The following is a 6577-nucleotide window of genomic DNA, read 5'->3' as shown; positions in this document are numbered from 1 at the left end:
TGAACCTGCGCGTCTGGAACCTGTGCTCCGCAACGGGAGAGGCCACAAGAGTGAGAGGCTCGTGTACTGCAAAAAAAAAAGGAAAAAGTGTTCATCATTACTTTTGTCATTTCCTCCTGGGCTGCTGTCTATGGCTTTCTATTTTTTACCAAACACGGTCCAAACTCCTTAGCCTGGCACATAAGTCCCGTACAAATGCGCTGCAAGCAGCCTCTTACAAACCCCTTTTAGCTGTCTCCATGCACCAGTGTCACAACCATTCAGTACTCCCTGAGCACAGTCCTTCACCTCTGGGCTTTTGATCAAGCCATTCTCTCCATAAACTGTCCTCCCCCTCAATCTCTGCCAGTAGACTTCTCGTCCATTTTTCAAGGGCACAGTCTCTAAATCCCTTGGGTGGAAGTGATTCCTCCTTCCTCTCTGAAGGCACTCATCGCACCCAGCTCATCTTCGACTCATCTGTACATCTTCTCTCCCCTTATGGACCCTCTGCCCCTGGTGAGAAAGGACCAGGCCTTGTGCAGCTTGGTAATTCTTGGGGCACCTACTATGGTGTGATAACTCAAGAGCAACAATGGTGATGGTGATGAGAGCTCCACACGGTGCACCTCGCTCACTTCACCTCGTCCCGGCTGCCGCCGTTCACTGAGTGCCTGTGAGCTGGGATCTGAGCTCAGAAATGACGTATATCACCTCACTTTATTCTCATAAGATTTCTCAGGTATAGGTGTTATTATCCCCATTTTGCAAATGAAGAAACTATGGTTTAGAGATTAAAAAACTTCCTAAGATCATACTGCAAAAGTGGGGATTTGAACTCAGGCCTGCCTGACTCCAAAACACGTGATCCCAATAGCTACAGTCTACTTGGCTTCCTGGTATACTGGCACATGCGGTAGGCACTCAGTACTAGCATGGTTAATGACTGCAACTGGACAGAGGGCGGCATGCCACGGGAAGAGCACAATGGCTGCCGACCCAGTGCTGTAAAAACCCACAGTGCTCTGGGCTCCCTGGCCAGTGAAAGCACTGGAACTGTCAGCTCACGCCTGCTTGCAGCATTCAAACGAACACTCATGGCTGTTCAGGCCAACCACAGCTCTCCCTTCGCTCTCTTCCTCAGTCTAATTCAGACACCCATTTCTCCCTAATCAAAGCCTCAGCTTCTCCCACCAACACCCAGGGGCTCTGCTCATATCTGTCGATGCTTAAGTCTGGAAACGGGGAGAGGTGGCTGTGAAAGCCTCTTAGAGTCTGACCTCAGACACACAGACATGAAGAAACAAGCCCTGCAGACCTGATGTGGCCCTCTTCACCTCTCACGCTCTCCAGAAGCACTGATGGTGAACACAGGAAGATTCTCAGATGCCGAGAACAGATTCCAGGGGCTCTAGGAGGGGCGGGAAGGAGGGGTCCGCCTGCTGACCTCCACGCACCAGCCCTTCTTCAGAAGCTGATGGCCCCAGTACTTGGTGTATCCAGACCTGCACTGTCCACATGTGGCCACTGAAAGGTGGCTAGTTCGAACTGAGATGTGCTCCTGTAAAACACATACCTGGTTCCAAAGACTTGGCATGAAAAAAAAGAATGTAAATTATCTCACTAATAATTATGTTGATGATGTGTCAAAATGATAAGATTTTGGATAATTAGGTTAAATACATACATAGTTAAAATTCATATCTAATTTTTTAATGTGGGTAGAAAATATGAAAGTATGTATGTGACTCACATTTGTGGCTTGCATGATATTCTCATTGGACAGAGCTGATCCAGACCTCCAGACCCTCTGTTGCAGGTCCATGCTTTATCCAACCGAGACCCTGGCTTTCTGGACTCAGCTCAACCCCACGTGGGTTTTCTGCACAGCAGCAGCTATGGTGCTTAGGGCTTCCCGCCTCTGAAGCCAACAGCAGAGTTTGAGAATAAGAAAGAGCTGGATCTTTGTGCATTCACTCTCATTTCCCTCCCAGCCCATCTCCCTGGCTTGCTTTCTCTTAGGATAGTGGTTCTCAAAATGCGGTCCTTGAACTAGCAGCATCGCTTCACCTGGGAACTTGTTAGAAATGCAAACTATCAGGCACAATCCAGAAACTGATTCAGAAACTGTGGGGATGGGGTCTAGCAACCTGATTTTTAACAAACCCCCCTCCATGTTATTCTGATGCATGCTAATACTTGCAGGTCTTAGGGTAGTGTTTCTGAAACTTGGCAACATAGTAAAATCACCTGGGGACGATTTAAAATTTCCAATGCCCAGATCACATCCAATGTCAAGTAAATCAGAATCTCTAGGGGTGGGACTCAGGCATCAGTTTTTTGAATTCCCCCAGCCTTGATTCCAATGTGCAGCCATGGTTGAACCCCATTGTCTAAGGGTAAGGGAGTCAAGATTACCAGCCATTCCCCCAGAGCTGGTAAGCAGGTAAGGCAGCCTGACTGTACGGAAGAAAACAGTGTTTAAAACGGAGTGAGAAAGGGGCTGAACTGTACATGCCTAAACCTTGAAGGCCTCTTCCATTATAGGTCAGCTGCTGTAATGAAACAGGGAGATGCACCTTAGATTTTCTGAGGTTAAAATGACAATGTGGAAAGGGAACAGCTTTTCCCAGTCCCCCAAGAGGAGAGTGGATGATGGTCAAGAGAGGCCCGGGGTACTTTCATCCTCTGAGGCTCCAGGCATGTGAAAACAAAGACATGTCCAAATAGGGTTTCAACAATTGTGATATATTTTAGAAATTTACATTTAATAAATGAAGGCTTGTGACATGTGTAAAATTTAAAACACACACACAAGGCAGTGTGATCATCCTATTCACAATATAATAGCAGAATTTAATTTTACAATTCATGGGCATGGTACCAAAGTCTAGCAGAAGTTTAAAGCCAATGATCATTTCCTTCTTTTAGTCCTATTAGCATATCTTTGAAGATAAAATTTTTAAATCCAAATTTGAAGCCTTTGGTGAGTGTGAGATCCCTGGATGAAAGGCCTTCCTTTGCCATGTGCCCCTGGAATAGGTCCAAGAGGACCCCTAGAAAGGGGTCCTAAGCGTGGCTGGGGGCAACTGAGCCATGGGGGTTGGCCAGCATCTGGGAGCCTGGTAGCAGCGTGCTGGGGTGGGTCGGGGGACACAGGAGAGAAGTTGGGGCTTTGAGGGTGTGCCCAAGCAGTGCCAGTCTGTGCCCGTCCCCCTGCCCCACATGATCAGTGCCCATGTCTGCAGCTCGCCACCCTCTTGGCCTCTGGTGCCATCCATCCACAGACTGCTGGCCCCAGAAAGTGGGGCAATGACAGTCACAAGACACCTTCCTTTCACCGTAAGGTCATTCCTCTGGTTTGATACATAGTTGTTGGAGGAGGGTAGGAATTGGAGAATCACTTCCCTGTGCAGTACCTGCAGTATTGTGGGTTTACAAAAGCACAAATTCTTCTGTCCCAGAGGCTAGACTAGGCTCAGGGCTCAGGACTCCGTGTGGTATTATGCTTTAGGAAGAAGAGAAAGCAATGCCAGACCGAACAACTACTGCCTAGGCAGCAGACACATCAGCGAGGAGCGCCGTTGGCCCCAGCAGCATATGTTTTCTCCTCTGGGAAGTGAACTCAGAGACATGCTGACTAACGGCTCCACCAGCTGCAAGCCTCTGAGGTCTCTTAGGAGGCCCCCGGCAAGTCTGTGGCATCCAAGCAGTACAGGAAGCCTGGGTACCACAGGGCATGGTGGGGGTGGGGCATGAGCCCAAGAGGAAAGAGCAGCCCTTGTTCTCGTGGGCTCTGTCTGAATCAGTGGCAGCCACAGTCTTCCTGCTTCCTGGAGATTTGGCCCCAGGCCTCATGCCATTCTCTATCCAGAGGACCAAGTCTTCCAGGGAAGAAAGGCACACCCAGGCAGAGGTGGGTGAGGCTGGGGTTCAAAGTCCAGGGCCAGCCCTTAAACTTCATGGTATCCTCAGCCAAGGAAGGGTCAGTCTGATTCCTCTGTTTCATTTGTCTCATCACCCTCCCTCTGGGTCAGTAGGTTCCTAAGTTTCTCCAACCTATGGAAAATCTGAGGAGGAGGGGAGAGAAAAGGAGAGAGGGGGAGAGAAGGAGGGAGGGGGAGAGAAGGGGAGAGAATGAGCACATGGGCTACCCACAGCCCCATGGCACCAGGGTGGTAAACATTTGGAGAGAAGCCAACCGTCTGGCACCTCGAATCTTCCACATCTCCCCAGCCAGCTCCTCTGGGCTCTTTGTGCCCCATATCCCCCAGGCTTTAAATTACCAAGACCTGGGTCTGGGTTATTTTGTCCAAAACTTTCCTCTGGACATCTAGATTGCAATGCAAGATGTACATTCTTGTTTTTCCTTTTAATTTTTTTAAATTTTTCCTTTTTTTTCAAACCCTTGTGTCGCGGGCTGACTTTCAATAGATCGCAGCGAGGGAGCTGCTCTGCTACGTACGAAACCCTGACCCAGAAGCAGGTCGTCTACGAATGGTTTAGCACCAGGTTCCCCACGAACGTGCGGTGTGTGCCGCCTTTCCGGCCGCACCCCGTGTCCCAGGACAAAGGGCTCTCAGCACCGGACCCCGGTCCCAATGCGCAGCGGGGCGCGCTGCACCATGCCCCAGGGGACGCAGGCGGCGGCCCACCGGTGGGGACGGCGGGGGACCGACTATCCGAGGCCAACCAAGATGTACATTCTTGGAATCAGATTTCTGAGGCCTAAATGCAGGACAGTGTGGTCTTAGCAGTCAGGCTGCATCCCATTTCCATCAGCCCATCCGATGAATACACAATGAGGTGCGCATCACTTCCACCCAGCTCAGGAGATGGCAATTGTGCAGGTAAACCTGAACAACCCAGCCAGGGCTCAGCTAGTCCTGGCTATTTAGGGAGAGTAAGGAGGACGCAGAGGGTCTCACATGACTTGTGGAATCAATCCCAAGGCTGTCAAATTGCTCCTTCATATGCTGTGAAACTATTGGTTCCAAATCCACCCCTCGATTCTGTAAGACAGAAGACCATTTCGGAAAGACAACCCAAGCCAAATCCCCGAGAGCCTCGTAACAAGCGCTATAATAATAAGAGTAGCAGTAATAATGATGGTTAACAAGCATCACGTACTTTGTGCCGGGTACAGTTCTAATCTTCACATGGATTTACTAGAAATATGATCTGTGGGGCAAGGCGAGGACCATCCTGGGTCAGGTGGCCTCAGGCAGCTTCCTTGCCCTCTGCTAAGCCTCCGACACAGACTCATCTTGACTCTCCAACTTCAACATTCTTGCTCGAGTCTTAGCCAGCCTAGGACCTGGGTCTACGTCTCCTTATCAAAAGGGAAGAGTAGCAAGCCCCTGACAGCTTCATTGAGTGGGGTGACCTTTAGGAGAAAACCCCAGAAGGAGGGATTGTGCATCCCCAGGAGGCAAGCACTGTTTGCTCATTGCTTTTGTTCCTCTAGGGAGCTGTGAGGTGGGGAGGGGGTTGTCTAATTTGGTGAAAATACAATATGTAAAAAGCCTAAATTAATTCATAAAGTTATTATTGTCTTTCTAAAGCAGCCTACCCTGGGGTACCTTTCTGTAACTCCCTAAGTATATCTAAAATATGATTTTACAGATTTACGGAAACCTCATCAAGCACACATGCACCGCATGGCACACACCTGTGTAAGTGCTCCTAAAATGCTAGTTTGCATGAACCTTATTTTTCTAGCATGTGTCCTGCGTAGGGGAGGGGAGTGAAAACAGCGTCATGTAGTTGCTGCCTGTGCACTGGCTGCACAGTGCAGCACAGGGTGCCTGGGAGCTTTAGCAGCATCATTACATGTTGTCCTCACAACATACACATGGGGGAGGTACGATCATCCCAATTTACAGATGAGGAAACTGAGGCTTGGGGGTCAAATGATGTCTTCATTATTGCACAGCAATCAGTAGCAGAGCTTGGTTGGAACCAGGCTTGTCTGACTCCAATGACCAGAGCTACAGATAAGATGCAAACAAAACAAGATCCAGAAATTCTCCCAAGTTATGCCCTGATGCTCCCTAATTACAGATGTGACAGTAGAATCCTGTCATTTCCTTTCTTTTTCATCTTCCTTGCTTTCTCAATCCAGTCAGAATGAATTTTAGATGTGTCCCAAGTGGGGTGTGCCTTTGGCTGCAAAGAGCCACTCAGACACTGGAGCAAGTCCAGCCAGTAGGTCTGTGAATAAATGTCCCCTTCCAGAAACATTCTCTACAAGCACAGCTTGACTAGAAGGACTTAGATGCTGGAGCTGGTCTAAAAGGGCCATCACCGAAAGCTGCCAGGTCCGAATAAGAGATGCCCTAGCTGCAGAACCAGTGACACCACTGGCTCTCATACCATGTCTGAGAGGAGCACAACAGGAGGTTCTCCAGGAAGCTTCTTGAAGTTCAGAGGAGTTGACCTCTGTGCAGATTCAGCAGCCAGACGAGCCAAGGCCAATTCCAGGCCTGGCATGTCTAACAAATGCAGCACTCAAGCCCAAGATGCTCAAATTGTTACCTCATGTTAAAAAGAGCCCGAAGCTGCAAGCAATTAGCACTACATCTGTGAGACTAGGGAA

Source organism: Lipotes vexillifer, unplaced genomic scaffold (genome assembly GCF_000442215.2).
Source record: "Lipotes vexillifer unplaced genomic scaffold, Lipotes_vexillifer_v1.1 scaffold919, whole genome shotgun sequence".
Lineage (NCBI taxonomy): Eukaryota > Metazoa > Chordata > Mammalia > Artiodactyla > Lipotidae > Lipotes > Lipotes vexillifer.
Note: the sequence above shows the minus strand (reverse complement) of the source record.